Here is a 17,207-nt window from a genome sequence, read left to right as displayed (position 1 = left end):
CTATGTGAAGGCATTACATAGAAAGGCTTTCAGGTCCTGCTATGAGGCCTGCAGAGACAAAGGGTAGGCTGAGAAAGGGAAGTGAAAGAAGAAGAAAGAATCTGGAGGAGTGTTCTATAGAAATGGGTGCATGAGACTGTGAGCAGAGCACAGCCAGCAGCCCGCTCTGCTTCCCTGCTTCCAGTTCCTCCTGGGCTCCTGAGAACAGGGCAGACCTGTGGGCTGCACCGGGTCCAAAGACTGCCTCCAGAAGCCCCAGCCCAGACCTGGGCTGACAAGGCATCACCCACTGTACACCCCTTCCCTGCTCTGTGGGAAGCAGTTGAAAACCAAAGCAAGGCTATGGGAGTAGCTGATGGCACTAAGAGGAATGCCCAGCAGAGGCTGGCCCTCACTTCCCATCACCTCACAGGCTGTGTGGGCGTCAGGACGTTGCTCAGGCTGCACTGAAGGTCATCTGAATGGTAATGGTTTATCCAATGTTCTTATACATTCTGCTGGTGAACAAAGCCCCACAGTGATGTTTCAGGGAAACTGAGGCTGTGGTGCTGGGCACGGTGTGACTGAGGCTCGTATTCCCTGTAGGCAGACGGGCTCAAGGATGCAGGCCTTCCCGCAGCCTTTCTGAAGGAAGGCCTTAACAGAGCTGTGTGTTTCGTTAGTCTGTGTGTTTGAGCAAGAGAAGCAGCATTTGGTTCCCCTGCTGTAAAACCTGGTGGTTGGAGCCTCTATGTGTGGGGCTGGATCCCACAGTACCTTGCTAAAATAGGCCAAGTATTCCCCTAGCACATACAGGAGGACTTTCCCCTTTTTGCTTTATTTATTTATTGCCTGTCTAATGGTTTCAGCCTTATCACAAAGTGTGATAGCAGGATATCACAGAAGTATAGCTTACAGACCGCTACTGCAGTCACAAGTAAGTAGTAAATAGCCCATTCAGAAAAAAATAAATGTGACTTTATCAGTGTGTCCATGGCACCCGTACGTCCAACTTGGGATTGATCACTCATGTGGAAAAGCTAATAATGCTAAGTACTCTGCTTTCAGACCCCGTAGGCAGAGATAGGGCAGGTGACCTCTGTTTGCCCCACAAGCCTGGCACTGCGCTGCTTCATCCACTGCCAAATTTGGTTTGTTTTAAGAAGGCAGGAGATACGGAGAGCAAGAGATAAGGAAGAGAACAGGATAAAGAGTTTTAGGCCTGATTAAGAAAACTGCAAAGGTGAGGAGACCTAGCCTTCCCCTGCTAAAGGGGTGTCCAGGCTGGAGGGAATTCCTCTTCAAGCCTCCCATGCCAGACCTTAGAAAGTTAAAACAAGTAACCGGCAGCAGGAAGCCTGCAGAGATCTCACTGTGAAGGGCAACATTTTAACACATTTGCATTCCTTTTTGGGTATTTTCCGTTGTAGTAACACAGTGTTTCCAGTATTGTTTTTGTTTTGATTTTCAGTGGGCTACATTGTCTAGATGCACCAAGAGTCTGGCCTTCATATGAATGAAAAAAACAAAGTCTCAGCACGATGATTTATCTACATGAGCTGGGGAAAAATTCCCTTCTTTATGACGGGTCCAACCTTTTAAAGCCTCTGAAAGAAAACCAAATATCTTTAATTCCCAGGAGGCACCTCAGAGGATCAGAGCTAAACTGTTACTCTCTGAACTATCACACAGCGAGACCTCTGCACAACCCTCAGTGTTTCAGCATCCAGAGGCTGTGGATCCTCTAGAAGAACCTATTTCCTTGATCACGGTGTGCCCTCATTCAGCCTCTGGTTATAGAAGTTAAAATAAACCACATAAGGTCAGCAGCTGCTTAAGTCCTTACTACCAAGTCTGCAGATATTTTTTTGCTTTGTTTCTAGGCGAGATGAGAGTCCCAGTGCCAAAGGGCAACATGTAAATCGTGCTGTTGTTCTGTAGTGTGCGGGGTAATAAATGGTGCTGTCAATTGTTTTCACTCAAGTGACAGATTTATTCTCTTCAGAATGAATAACCAGGAACGGCTATTACTGCGAAAAAATTCACTCTGTATCATCTTATGCCCGTTCAACAAACAATGCTGAAGTCTAATCGCCTTACTCCATGGCCAAGCATCTATGACTTAATGGTTTTTTTATTGAAGACATGTAATTTGCCATTGCCTTTGATGTGCCATCAGATCAAATGTCTCCATGAATCACGTTTGTAATCTAGCACCGCTTGTCCCAAAGGAATACTCCTTGTCCCTTTGTTTTCTAGCAGTCTGGCTAAAAGCAGGCTTTTCTAACGTGAACTATTACACTTCTGTTTCCCAGTTTCTAGACTGAAATTCCAGCTCCTGGCAGATGCACTGAGCTTTAGCAAACGGGTTGCATGAGGGTTCAAATGAGTGCTATTTGATAGTGCTCCCAACCCTCACATCCCACTAGCAGTCCTCCCAGAGAAAATCTGCGGTCAGACTAGAGCTGGATCCTGCAGCTCTGCCCCAGCACCCCTGGGTTGTGCTGGCAACTCCTCCTCACCACACCTTCCCTTCCCAGCAGGATTCCTTGGCTGACTGGCATGTTGCCTGGGGATACAAACCTTAGCACTTCTTTCAGGTTTTGTGATTCAGCAAAGCCTTGTTTCTCTGTAAGCCTGTGTTCCGTTTTTCCAATCAATGCCGCAGTGTTTTGGTAAACATGTGAGGAGGTTAGAAAATAATGTCTGAAACTGAAAAGCTTACACAAAGCTTTCGCTCCGGCAATGTAATTTAGAGCTGATTGCAGTCAAGAGTCATTGCAGTTAAGCTTGGCGTCTTTGTAAAACAACTCAGCACTGAAGTGCCAAAAAGAATGTGATACAGAGCACCAGGTACCGAGATCTGGTGCTGCTGGGAGCACAGCAAGGTGGTCACAGAAGGTCGTCAGTGGTGTTCAGAGGTGGCACAGATGGTCTGGGGATACTTTGCACCCCCTCAGGCAGTACATTATAAGCTTTGAATCTGCGGTCAAGGTCTGGGGAAGATGAAAGTTCTGCACTGGTGTGATGGATGGAATTAGATGTGCAGGGATTTAATTTCCAGTTGTCTGAATGGTCACATGGATGCACTGTGCTCTCTTCTACTTAAAGATGTCTTTGCTGGCATACCTTATCTGTTGTCTTCAATTGTGTGTTTACAACAGTATCGACTACTACTACCAGTCATCCTGGTGTAGTTACAGCAGTGTGATTTTTCTGTGGAGAGAAATTCTTAGCAACCACTCACTGCCAGGTCTTGTATTTGGGTTTCTTTGTTCCAGTGATGTCTCATTAATGGGCTTTCTCAAGCAGGAAATGCGGAGGTCTGGTTTGCCAATAGATGAGGGATTAAAAAGGGGAAATACAAAAGAGGAAATAAAAATAGGGGATACAAGTAGGGCAGGAACTGGGACTTGTGTGAGAGTCATCCAGAAGTCAGCAGAAGCACAGAGCTCTGTTGGTGGCATGTGTCCCAGAGCCAGTGTGCCACTGCTGGGGTCATCCTCGGGTGGGGGCATCTGAAGTCCTCCTGTGGGAGTGGAGGCCCTGACGTGTCCAAGGTAGCATAGCAGAGGATGCTGAGGGCCCTCACTCACCAAACTTCAGTTCTTCAGCTTGAGCAATTTGCTAACAAACCCCAGGCACCAAATTGTTTTGTTCTGTTAAAACAAACCTCCAGGAAATTCAGCTACAAACTTTTCCTATTGCTCAGCTCTTATCTTGCTCTATTGCAATAACTATTTGATGACCTCAAGAGGGGCCTTGAATCTTCAGTAATCAGTTTTTTGAGAGTGCAACAAAATCCTTTTTTTTCCCCCCCTAAACAACCACAAGTAACAAGGGTTTGTCTTGACCTTTTATCTGTTTTGACAAGCTGAGGACCTTGCCCTCCTCCTCTGCATGCTGATGTGCCCTGCGGATTGGATTGGAGGATGTGGCTGGGCTCTCCTGCCTTGGCTGGGAGGTGTCTCATGTAACTGCCTAGAAAAGCAAAGAAGGGAACTATATCTATGGTATGTTAGGTTATAGAGTCAGGTTAACTTGCTCTGCCATCAGGAAGTTCAGCTGGTTGGTTTGTGTAGATAACTTCTAGCTCCTGTTTATCCTGCTGGGTAAGGAGAGTAAATGATGTGAGTCATTCAGTTGGGGAGATGGCCTGTTACTGCCCTGGTAGCTCAGCACAAGAGACCAAGGATGCCGACAGCTCTGCCCAGATGCAAACCTCTGTTTGGTGAGGAAGGGGTTCAACTGCAGCTGGTGGCAGTGCTAACAGAGGGGCTGCAAAGTACCTGAGCACTGGGGCTGTGCTTATCATTACAGTGAAATATTATCCCTTCATGGCTAACAACTAGCAGCAAACCTGCCTGTTGTGGAGGCAATTCGGCAAAATTAGCTGGTTAAAGAAGTCTGCCTATTGATTAACTGAACTAAATGACCCATAATGAACAGCACAACTGTGAAGCTAATCTATTTGGTGGTGGTTTCCTTTCCCTTAAAGGTATGCAACCTGCAGAACCCATGCATGGCCATGCTGGCATGGGCATCTGTGCACAAAACCTTTAGAGGTCCCTTGGTCTACAGGGAGACCCAGGTAGAGCTCAGGTTAACAAGAGAGACAAAGCTGAAGCTGAAGGTGTGCAGAAGACCTTTGGTTGGTTGGCATGCACTGTTACACCTTTGTTATAGTGTGAGTTATGTCTAGCATGATGCACAGTCTATAAAACATAGTCAAGCTAGAGCTTAACTTGACCAATTTACATATGAATATTTTTGGATCTCTTCTTGCTGTCTCTGCTACTTTCTTCTCACTCTTTTCAGCTATCCCATGAAAAGCAGTGCCTGAATTCACTGCTCTGTCCTCCCTTTGGTGAGTTGTTATAAGAACTGGAAGCACTAATTTCTACTGTCAGCAGTGAGACCACCCAGCCTGTTTTGCACTGCCTGGTACCACTGCTGCACCAGGCCAAGTTACTGATAAAGCTAAGCTATAGTTTCAGGCAGTCAGAAAGAAAACAACTTTTGTTTTCTGTAACTCAGCTCTTATCTGCCTCTTTTTCCTAAGCAATCCCTCAGAAAAACAGAAGCTGGATGCTGACCAGATGGGCTCTCAGGGAGTTGAGCCTACACTTAAATGAGTCCCTGAGCAAGAGTCTTTCTGTAGTTAATAGTTTAACACCCTCTTGCAATTTCCGAGCAGCAGAGATAGGTCCTGCTGAGCACATGACCACAACCAGGAGGGAAGGGTGGGAAGCAGGATGCAGCACTCTTTTCCCCCCAGCCTCTCTGCCATTCCCACCACCTTGTAGTTGGAAACCCCCCTGGCAGCTCACTTGTTGGTCCAGCTGCAAGCCCACTAATAGGAATGAACTAGCTCCCTGGAAAGATGCAAGAGAGTTTAGCGTTGTTTGTAATCCCACAGGAGCTCTCCATGGCCTCCCCTTGTCTGGCAGCAGGATTGGCCCCAGGAAGGCAACACTGACTCAAGTGCCTTCTGCTGGCCAGCAGGAAGGCTCCATGTGGGAAGAGATGAGATGTCTCTTTTCTTTGCTTCATGGGGTGGTGCTTCTTGCTGTACTTATGGTGCATTCTGAATGGTGTGATATAAGAGCTTTGCTTTATTGAATAGGCAGCAAGTGACTCTTTGCTTTCAGCAGTTTGCAGAACCCCCAACAAAGCTGAGCATTCTTTTTCACTACATATGTATAATTTGTTACTAAAGCAATTATGCCTGTATCAGCATTCATTTCTTAGCGGATCCCTTCATACCTCATGTATCACCACGTAGCATGCAGATACTCTTAAGAGCGCCTCGGTTGCATAACACAGCTTTAATAGCTATAACAAGGCAATTAGTGAATCGTTCCACTTGAACTTTAACGTAGTAATTGACAGTAAGTAATCCCACTCTGCTGCTATGTGCAACCCGTGTTGTGAACAAATATCAGAATGGCCCTATTTATGAAAGGGGAAAAACAAAATGAGATGTCCCAGTTGCTGCTGCTGGGTTTGGAGTTGATGTTGCTGGATGCTGAGTGCACTGGGGGCAGCAGAGCTTGTCTGCAAGCACTGAGCCCTCTCACTAGATTTGCAACCACCCTCCTGCATCCTTGTGGCTTCCAGACTGTCCTAACCATGGCCACATGCCTCTGAAGAGGAAGAGAAGGGGAGGGGAGGGAGGAAATGCTCTAACCCATATCTTGCTTGATCTCTGCTGTAATCATGTCCCATCTCTTCTCCTACGCTTCTGAATAACTGACATGTAGGTTGTTGGGGCCGGTTTGCTACTGTGCTCAGCTTTGTGAAATGTATAGGTATGAGAGGCTGCTTAACCTTGGTGAGTTTGTGAGTGGAGCAAACAGGAAACGGGGCAGTACTGAGCAGGGGGAGTTCAATTCTTTTTCTTGACCCCATGCTTTTGAATGGAATTGGTAGCAGTATCATCAAAGACCAGATGCATAATTAATGATTTATTTTATTTCTTATGGGTTTTTATGGTGTGGGCACAGTAAAAATGTTTCCAACCAAGGAGGGTGAGGGTTTCCCAGAGTTCTGTGTCAATGCTCAAGTGCTGATTTTGGCACCAGTACACATAGCCCTGCACCACTGGGGGTGCCCTGGCTGCATGCCTGCTGAGTGCCTCAAGCAGCCCCACGGCAGCTCCTGTACCTCCTCGCACAGCATAGTATCATAGTATCATAGTATCATAGTATTGTGCGAGTTGGAAGGGACCTTAGAGATCATCGAGTCCAACTCCCGGGATTCGAGCCCTCTGTGTAGCAGAGTGGCACTTCTACCCCCTGCTCCACAGGGGGGATTCGAACCCGGGCCCCCTGGTGTTGCAAACGGGAATTCTACCGCTGCGCCACCGGGGCACACATCTCTGTGAGCAAAAATCAGGGGTGCCAGGGAGCAAGGGAATAGGATGGGACATGTGTCCAGAGTTCTGGGCACTGCTCCTTTCCACACACATCCCTCCAGCAGCAGGATCCCCCCAGCTCCTGTTCATAAAAAGCAAATGATTTCTTAGATTTATTAGTTACCACCAGGTGAAATTTATCAATTCCAGGCTGGGCCCTGCCAGGACAGCTGGGGAGAGTCTTGTGTCTTTGATTAATGAGCTATCCCACACAGTGATGGCAGATTTCTTACTGGGATTTAATTCTAACAGATTCTCAGAAATAACAAGAAGTGTATTCAGCAAGATGTGTGAGGGGACACAGAGCTGAAGTGGGGCTCATTCAAGAAAGCTTTAAAGTGTTTGCAGAAGGGACTGAGGAAAACTTGATCAGAGCTGGGGGACGGGCAATGGAATGGGGGAAAGGGGAATGAATCCAACAACTTGTAATGGAAACAGGAGTACGAGGGCTTCCTAGACTCTAAGCCAGAATGAATTCCTGATCCTTTGGCCCTTTTTCACAGGTGGAATGATGCTTATTTGTACCTTCTTTTCAGTTCTGCCAAAGCAGTGTTCCAAAGGTTCAGTATCAGCGTAGAAAAGCAGAGCAGGCCCACACCAAGGTGAGGACAGAATGGGCTGTTATTTTCTAAAGGTGCTGGGCTGATGGACCAAGGTGTTTTACAGCTTGTCCACCAACATCATCTTGTCCCCTTTGCACCTGCATTGGCTGCTGACGACCCTCCTAGATGCCACAATTTAATGTCAGTGTGACAAAGTGTTTTCTCACCCTTGTTAAGCAAGAACATCACAACCCAGTTAAAGGGCAGCGTACTCCAAGATTTCAATACATATTTATGCCGTCTATTTTAGGCAGCTACTTTCAGATCCTTCTCTATGGTCACTGCAAAAAAACAAGATACGCATCCCTGGAAGGTGACTCACAACACCTAAAATAGATGCCTGTTCTCAGACATCCTCCCTAATTATAGAAGGAGTTCAGAGAAGTTAAGATCCTCATTGCAGCACGTGGAGGCTGATGCGTACAGGAAGGACCATTAATACCCACTTTGTTCTCCTTGACACCAGGAGCACGCAGGCTTTCTGCAACCCACAGTGTTGGTTTGCATCTTTCCTGCAAGCTACAGAGCAAGGCGTGGAAGCAAGGAACACAATTTGTCCCATTGTGACCATTCTGCAGAGCAGGGATGCCACAGCTCAGGGTGGCACAGTCCAGAGTTTCTCACCCCACTTTGCATAGCCGTCTTTGGAATCGCAGTTGAAAATTAACCCAAAAGTTAGCCATTTGTAAACCAAGCTGACAGGAAATTGCTGGCTTTGTGCTGAAGAAGTCATTACCTTAAGCTTTATTGCTGTGTGCAGAGTTTACTTGTGACAAAGTAAATGTGCGGAGATGTCTGTAAATAGGGTTGGGATATTGCTGTGTTAACAGCTCTGTGGTAAGCTATCAATCAGCAGAGCAGTATGGAGGAGAACATTAAATGCCACTGCTGTAAGCACAGAGGCTCCTCCGGGTGCATGCAGATGGGCATCCTTGGCATTGCTGGTCTCTGGAGCTCATGCAGGCACATGGGGCTTCATCCTCATCCCCAGCTGGACAGCGTGCCTTTCTCACGTGGCTCTCAGGGGGCCGTGTGGAGCACATCTGGGGCTGTGTGGGAGGTGTTGTTAAGGATGCTTGGACCTTGAGATGTTTGGATTTAGAGTTCAGGCAGGTTTACACCAGGATCCTGGCCAGTCTGTTCCACATGGTGTGATGGTGATTTACTGCTGGTTCAGCCAGTGAGCTCCTCAAGCTGTGATCACGATGTACAACAGCCCTGATGTGTTCTTGGAGTCAGGGAGGCTGCCTGGGACAGAAGGGAGTGGGTGTGTTGGGCTGGGATCAGCTGGAAGTGTGGCTGAGTGCAGCGTGGTCTTTAGAACCTCTGCCATTGTAGATGGAGCAGCATTGCCTTTGAGCCAGAGTGACAGCTTGATGTTCTTTGTGTTTTGGTCCTGCCCATTAACATTACAGATGTGAAGGGTAGGGGGGTTTGTTTCCATGTTGCTGGAATTGGCCTCATTTACAACAAATGAGGCAGCAGGGCATACTGCCTGTGCTACAGGAGGACTGCTGGGGGAAATGCATGTCCTGAGAACAGGCTGGTGGCTGTGCTTGGTGTGTGTCCAGACAGCACAAGCTGCCCAGAGAGATAACTCCTGCCTCCACTGCTCCCCAGCTGCAGGCCAGGGGCTCGGGCAGAGCTGGCTGCAAGGTGCTGTGCTCCCTCCAGCTCACAGCTCTCTGGTGAGTGGGAGATGAGGGATTCTGGCTTTTCTATGCATTCTCAGGGTGGCCAGCAGCCTGTCTTTATGCCACCTGAGCACTTCAGGGTGCCTGGAGCTGTTCATGTGCTTCTTCCCTTGGGGTCAACTTCCACTTCTGATGCTGGTTTCTGCCAAACCTGTGGCAGCCTGCTGCAAGGCTGATTGTCTGGGTTTTTCCTGCTTCTGCCCCTTGTGTGAGTGATAAGGGCAGATGGAATAAAAGTGCTCTGTCTGGGGAGCCGCAGTGGGGGCAGAGCAGAGGAACTTCCCAGGCATCAGCCCTGTAAGGCAGGACCACTGCACTCAGCACAGGGCAGCAGCTGCGGAAGCCAGAGCCTTGTGCTGGTTGTTTATGGGGCTGCTTCCTCTGGGACAGCAGTGCTGCTGCATCTGTGGGCTTGTGCAGGTGCAACAGTTCAGGCTGGTGCGGGAAGGGGAAGGGAAGGCTTGAGAGGTGTCAACATAAATCAGATGCTGTTGCAGATTTCCTCTTGCAGCCCTTGCCTGCCCTGTGCCCAGATGTTATAGGGGTTTTTTGTAGGCTGATAAAACCATGTTTCTCCATAGTAGAAACCCTGGTATGGGCCTGAGAGACTTGCTGCTGCTCCCACTGCTGGGGTTGAGAGTGGAAGAAACCAAGCGATGTTTTTTGTTGCCTTCTAGCCTTGGCAAAGGATTTCCCACGGCTGTGGTGCTGCATGGTGGATTTGGTTTTTGCTCTCTCCTCTGCAGCTGGCCCTTTTCCTGTGAGCAAGTCCCTTTTGCATGCACAGGGAATGACACCAAGGAGCATCCAGCTGTAGCTCAATGCAGGCTCCTGGAGCAGTGCTGCTGTAGCAGCCAGACACTTGGCTCCAGCTGGGCAGTGACTCACACAGCATTTGGCTGGAATGTGTAAAGTTCCCTGATGATATGGAACTTTTCCTATTCATCCACAGCCACAGCATCCCCATGAGCTGGAGAGCTGTATCTCTCTTCCAGCTTCCTGGAAGCTTCCTGGTCTCCCAGCCCAAGCTCCCCTTAACAGCAGGAGGCAAGGGACTCCCCCAGAGCCCCCCTCAGGCTCTAAGGCATTTTCCCACCTTCTTCATGCAGAACACTGTGAGATGCACAAGGCACAGTTGAGCCTTGGTGGCAGCAAGAGCCAGATGACAGTCTCCCCCATCCCCTGCTTGCTGGGGTGCAGGATGAAGAGCCAGTGTCTCCTGGACCTATGCCCCAGGCTGGGAGGTTTCTGGCAGGGCCTCTATAGCTGCTGGGTTGAGCTGAGCCTGCGTATGTGTCTGGGTTGATGGTGAGCTCAGAAAACTGTTCTCAGGGCTGGAGTCTGAGGGGTCTGTGGTTGTGGATTCTCTGGTGTCTAATCAGGGATGAGCACACACTGCAGCCTTTTGTTCGGTTGAGGTTACTCATAACATCTCTCTCCTTTACGTGGATGTCTATTTCTGTGAACCTTTGAGGAACTGATTCGTCTCTGAGGCTGTTACCTCTGTCAGATTTGTCTGAAACCGTTCCATGAGTTCAAAGTTGCTGAGGGAGACACAGACAATGTGAATGTACAAGCCGTAGGAAACCAGACTGACAGCCTGAAATGAGAAACGCTTCAAAACTGTCAAAATACAAAAACAGTCCCAGTGGCCTGACCTGACTTTTCATCCAGATTATTGGTTCCTAAAGTCTTCTGAGATCCTGGCAGCTACCCGAGCTGCTGAGAGCCCTACGTTGCAAAATGCAGCACCAGCTGTGCTGACCCTGAAAGGGATGCTGAGGATTAGCAAGAGATTTGGCACCATCTTCTCTTGTGGCCTCTCAGGTCTGGGAAAGTGGAAGCCCATGGTCGGAAGCCCACCCACACCACTACCAACCCACCCCAAGAGAAGACTGTATGAGAAAGTCACCTGATTTGTGTTTCCTTTTGCTATATATGTTTGAATGAAAAGGGATCTGACACCAGTTAATTAGACACAGGTGCATGTTAGAAAAATAGTTACAATAATGAATCTCCCTTTACTGATCCCCACTGCCATTCCACTGGTACTATTGCAGCCATTCACAGGGTGGTTAATCTTTTAGCTAGTGCTTGAAGCATTTTATGCAGGGAGCTACGCACCATCAAAAAGAATGAATGACCCTGTTTCTCTTCCCTAACGTGGCTATCAACCAGAGCTGTCTTTGGCACAGCTTGTAGGTTGATTTCTGGATGAAAGTTAGAGGCAAAATACATCTGTCCAAATGTTGACATCTAATTGTGGATGTCTACGTTTGAGTTAGTTGTCTAGACTCTTGTTTATAGGAAAGAAATGGGCACCCTAAGGACATGAGTCATTGTATGCTAGAGTAGATGTTGAAAATAGGTCAGATGAATCATTCTCTAACTGGGCCTCTTTCTCTCCACTGACTATAAAGGGAGTCTGGAGCCACCATGCTAGGGGGAGCAGAGGTGTCTATAACGCATGATGAGATGTGTCCCATGTGAGATATGTGTGATATGTTTCTGGGTATGCGTAGTCAGCTGCTCTTCTGTTTACACATCTTACCGGCATCTTCTGCCCACTTCTTCCTGCTCTTCTCATTGCAAATTAACCTGGGACTCAGATGCCATTTTGTACCTGTACCTTCCAGCTACGTGAAGGATGAGCCCTAAGTACCTGCATTTCTTTCTTATCATCATCATCAGACTGAAGTCACCTTTAGTGCTCGGCAGGGCCTTGTCTTACTCCATTGCTGCTGCAGTGCTGAGATGGCCACATACAACTGGGATGGGCTCACAGCGGGTTGATGCCAGCCCTGCTCAGCCAGCCTGCCATGGCTGTGAGGTGTCACACAATGCCCACGGGGAGTCAGGGCTGTTAGCCCCAAACTGCTGCACTCGTTTCTTTCCACCTTGCTGCCCTTTGTTGGAAAAGAGAATGTTTAAGTCTTCCAGCAGATCCAAATCCTTCTCAGTAAGCAGTAAGAAGTGCAGCGTGATCCTAACAGAGCCAGTATTGTACTGATAAATGGGACTGCAGGAGGAGAGAAACTATTCAGAACACATGGAGCAGCAGATGAGGGTGAAAAGAAAACTTAAGAGCTCAGATAAGATTTGTGCTGCGGGTGTTTCCTCAAGTTTTGCAGGTTTCCCTTTATCTCTGAGCCAGGCCATCCAGATAAGCTCATTAGTCAGGTTAGCTGAGCACTGTTCTGTTTCTCAGCAGAGTTATCTTGGCCCTCTGGCCCCAACAAAATACCCCATTTTTGTGGTGTTTTGTTTTTTTTTTTGTCTCCAATTTTATTGTATTAAAAACTCCTCCCAGTGTGAATGCTACTGGGTGTGGTTGTGCCTGCAGTCTCTTGGCTTAGCACCGAGACTATACCTTCCATTGGTTAGACTGAGCCCTGCATCCACAGTTCCAGCTCTGACATCTATGAGACTCAGCTCCTTGTGCCCAGAGCTCATGAAAGATGAGGGATGTGGTACTGGAGGGCTGTGCCAGTGGCTTGGTTCCTAGTAGACTGGCATTTATTTGGTGAAAAAATTGGAGCTGATGCTGACCAGCAAGGCTCATCTTTGGTTGGAATGGCCACCCAGCAAAAGGTCCCACTTCTTCTGCCTTGTGGTGCTGGTCAGGACACATCTGCTCTGGTGCTGCACCATCTTCCATGCCTCATTGTCTCACCCAGCTCATCTCTTGCTCTCTGAAAGGCCATGTGTTTTTCTCTTATATCCAGGGTTAACCTTACAACTAAAGCTCAGCAAACCTCCAGACACCCATTTGTTCCTGGAAGCCTTCTTGCTGCAATGATACCTGTGTGCACACTTGTCCAGCAAATGCTAATCCAGGGATTTTTGCTGATGTTCGGAAATGTCATTACCAAACCTGAAGCAGATGGTAGAGTGGGATTCAAGCAATAATGCAGAGACGTTCTCAAAATTATGAAGCACTGTAATGACTCACCCAAGGATGCTGCAAGATCTTAACCTTCGGAGGATCTTTAAGAACAGTGGGTATTAGCTAGAGGTGACCCTAGACTGGTCCTCCCCTGAAGAAGGAGAGGAGCTATGTGTGCTTTCATGGTGTCCACTCTGGTCCAAGGGTACACAGCTGAGAAACCCAGTGGATACTGAAAGGATGCGAAGAATAGCAACAGAGAAGGAATGCTGAAAAGAAAGTGCGCATCTCAAATTCAGCCTGGTTTCTCAGCAACAGTTTGGTTAGGGCAAATGCTGCCTTCTTCAGGGGTTTGAAGTGCTCAGGCATTTCTGCAGGTATGTCTGATTCTCAGGACAGGCAGAAATAAGAGCGCAGTTTCCTTGCGGCAGGGGGTTTGCTTTGTGCTGTCTGACCCACACTGGGGCAGCTTACAAACACTGCTTGAAATCTCCTCCTAGCATTTGATGCTTCTCAAAACAAAAAACAACAATCAATAATGACACTACATGGGGAGAAGTCGCTGGGCTTGAGCTGCTCCTAGGTTAATTTGCATTAAGTGCTTTTCAGTTCTCTCTCTAATGCCCAGTCTGTGTGTTGTTCATTTCCTCTGGTAGAGAAGTGAGAAGCACATGCAGCAGAAACTGAGCCAGCCAATAAAAATGATGTGACAGAGCAATAGGGGGAATGTTGCAAACAATCACTGCTTTGACTGATAAAGGCATCTTTAGGAAGTTTCACATGGTAGAAGCCTACAGTTTTCCTGGGCTGGAAAGAGGAATGGAAGAGAAATATACGCACGTAATAAGCATTTTTACCTTTTATTTGATTGTCACAATATTTTAGCACTTAGAAGAGTACTTAGAAGAAGAGATCCGGGTCTCCTAATCCACATCTCCTGATACTTTCTTAGGGACACAGTGGGCAGCACCACAACGAGGGACATCACAATCCTGCAGAGCAATGTTGTCTGCCCCATCATGTGCTGTGGGTCAGTAGGTGCTGGTGGAGCATTCCTGCTGTGTGCCAGGCCCTGGTATGGGCAGGATGCTGCTCCAGGTTGCCTGGCTTCCATCCTCTCCTAGCAGCCAAAGTGGCACCGTTGCTTGTAATGACACGGCATCGGAAATCCCCAACATGCAATTGCATGAGAAGGTCACAGCTCAGTCAGAGCAGCGCATTAAACATTAAACGCTCCATTTGTACGCACTTGTGGCCTCATGCCAAGATGAATTCGAAATGATTAAATCTCCAGCCGTGTCGGCTTCTTTCACAGCAACATAAAACACTTTGCTCTGCTAGTCAACACAGGACTCTGTGCTGAGGACTCACGCTCTGAGCCTCATGCATCTCAGCGATTGGTCATTTGTGAGCACCTCAGGCTGCCAGGCACAGCGGGGGTTCCAGGGGCCTCCACAGCTGCCAGGGTGATGTGCTGAGCAGCAGCCGTGCATCTCACCTCAGCCGTTCATCTCTGAGTGAGTCAAAGGCAACTGGAAGGCAGAGAAGCAGATAACCAACTGTTGACCACATCATAAATCCAGCGACACGGCGACAACAGGGTTTAGCTGGCTCATGCAGGAAACATAAATGAAACTGCAGAACTCAGATTCAGTGGTTGCTGGGAAGGAAATCTCTTTTGGTAGCTTGCACCTGCTGGATATAAAAGGAAAGGGACTGGATTTCTCAATTTTGCAGGAGTCTATTTTTTTCCTCAGAAGGCAGGATATTTATAACTCTAGTAAAACTGCAAAAAATGGTAAATAATGAGAGCTTTACAAGAGGAAGAAATTGATTTCTGGATCTGATCAGAGCAAAGCTCTTAATCTTTGCTCCTCTTTAATAGAACTGCTGCCTCCGCATGCCCAGGCTGTAACGTTTCAGTCTGTCCATTAGTCTCATATGGAAAACTGCCAGAAAGAGGAAAGGGTATTTTTCTTTCTTTCTTTCTTTTTTTTTTTTTTTCTCTCTCTCTCTCTGTCTCTTCTTGATTAAAAGAATGAGATTTGGGTCAATCGTTCTTTGCTTTTTGAGCTCCTCAGGTGACAGGATCAAGTGCAGGCTTTGTGACTCCATAACTGAGCACTGATAGGAGCACTGCTAAGAGAGCAGGGTGACCCCGCGGGTCCAGCCCTTGCCCTTCCCAGTGATTTGCTCAGCTCACTCAGCCACCAGCTGCCTGCCCAGCTATTGCTGCTATGCCTGTACGCCTCCAATGGATGAGGTTCACCACCCAAACAGCAAACCTAACCTTGCAGCCAGCCTGCAGAGGATCATAACAGTGCTCAAGAGCTGCATGCTGAGCACAGATGGCGTGCCCATGTACTGAACTGATGCACATAAGCGAACCCATGCCTCATGCAACCTCGTGAACCATTTTGCATAGTGGTCTAAAGAGCAAAAGATGAGAAAAAACAGATCTGCAAGTGCCCTGGGGGAGGGGGATCCAGATGTTCAGAAAACTGACCTCCGTGTAACACGCAGAGCTCTTTTTATGGATCAGTCCACTTGCTTTGTGATGTGCAAGCGTAGCAGAGGGAATCCTGCTTTATTTACATCTCAAAGGCCTTAGGGCTTTAAGTAGCAGTAGTTCTGGAAAAGCCTGTGGAATTTCCATATGATGGGACCCTGAGTCAGACCGAGCTGAATCAGCAGAGGACCTGCTCCTACAGCTGAGGTCTTGCAAAGGAGATCTAAAGGCCCTAAGCTGAAGGGGAACCATGGGACCAGATTTTATTAGAATGGAAACAGGGACACCGTGCCTTGCAAATGGAGAAAATGCAAAGCAGCCGTCTGCAGTCCCTGCCCTCTGCCTGCCTGCAGCTGTGTGCTCCCAGAGCTGTTGTAACTGGTGGTGCAGGAGCTGCAGCACCCAGCCCAGCGTTCCTCTGCCCCCCGGGATCTCACGGGTGTCACAGTGCCTCGCCATTTCAGTTTCCTATTTGTTAATAAGACCAGAGGCTTTGAAAAGTGCTGTCTGACTTAATCCCTATTGATCACAGATCCGAGAGCCCTGATGTGAAGGAATTCTAAATTTCCAGCCGCTGGCTATTTAACAACTTCTGACTTCAAAAACTCTGGGATCCTCCTTCTCCTCTTAAACACGTTTTACACTTAAGGAAAATACAGTTGGTCCCTCGTTAACGTGCACATCTCCTGTAATGATACAAGTGCTTGTGGTGCGAGTTCGCAGTTCTCACGCTATGGGTACATATTTCATTCATGAAATCAATAGGCAATAACCGATGGCTGATCTTTATGGTACTCATTCACTGCAAGGGCACTTTTTATGTGGTCTCACAAGGTAAATGGAAAACAGATGGTGTTGAAAAAGTCAGCAAGTCCTTGGCCCAAGAGCTGGGGCTGTGTCTCTTCAGTGACATGAAGGTCTGGTCCCCACCACCATTGGTACTACTGCAGGGTGACAACCTGAGTTACAGCCCAGCACTGGGGAACATGAAGGAAGCTGGAGCACACAGAGAAGATGGTAGAAACAACACTAATCTCATGGGACCTCCAACTCTATAATCTACATGGGTTTATGGCTGAACTTAGCTTTATGGTCGTGCTTTTCAAGAGAAGTTTACTTTAAACTTTGGCTGAAAGAGAGGTTGATCCACCAGGGATATGCAGAACTCTGGGCTTCTAATGGTAAGAGCAGAGCCAGCAAACGGGCAGCTTTGTGCTGCTCTGGAGAGCACCACGTGTCCATGGGGAGCACCATGTTCCCATGGGGAGCACTGTGTGCCCAGGGGTGCAGAATCACAGGGTGAGCACTGAGAGGGAGCTGGGTGATACTTAATGGAAAGTGATGTGAGTAGGTGCCAGCCTCCGGAAGACGGAGTTATTCTGGATATGAATGCTCAGGGGAGCTTTGTGGAGGTTCTTGCATAAAACTGAGAGTTGGTGTTTCTGAGGTTTTTTGTTGGGTTGCTTTTTTTTTTTTTTCTTTTTTCTTTTTGGTGAGTTTTGTCAAAAAGAGAAAAGAAAACATCGCCCCTCCCTGAGCCTCCTCTTCCCAAATGGGCGTCTGAAGAAAGTGAGCAAAGGGTGCATGCAAAGCACAGCTGTGCACCTTGCAGCTCCCAGCC

Source organism: Excalfactoria chinensis, chromosome 16, assembly GCF_039878825.1.
Source record: "Excalfactoria chinensis isolate bCotChi1 chromosome 16, bCotChi1.hap2, whole genome shotgun sequence".
NCBI lineage: Eukaryota > Metazoa > Chordata > Aves > Galliformes > Phasianidae > Excalfactoria > Excalfactoria chinensis.
Note: the sequence above shows the minus strand (reverse complement) of the source record.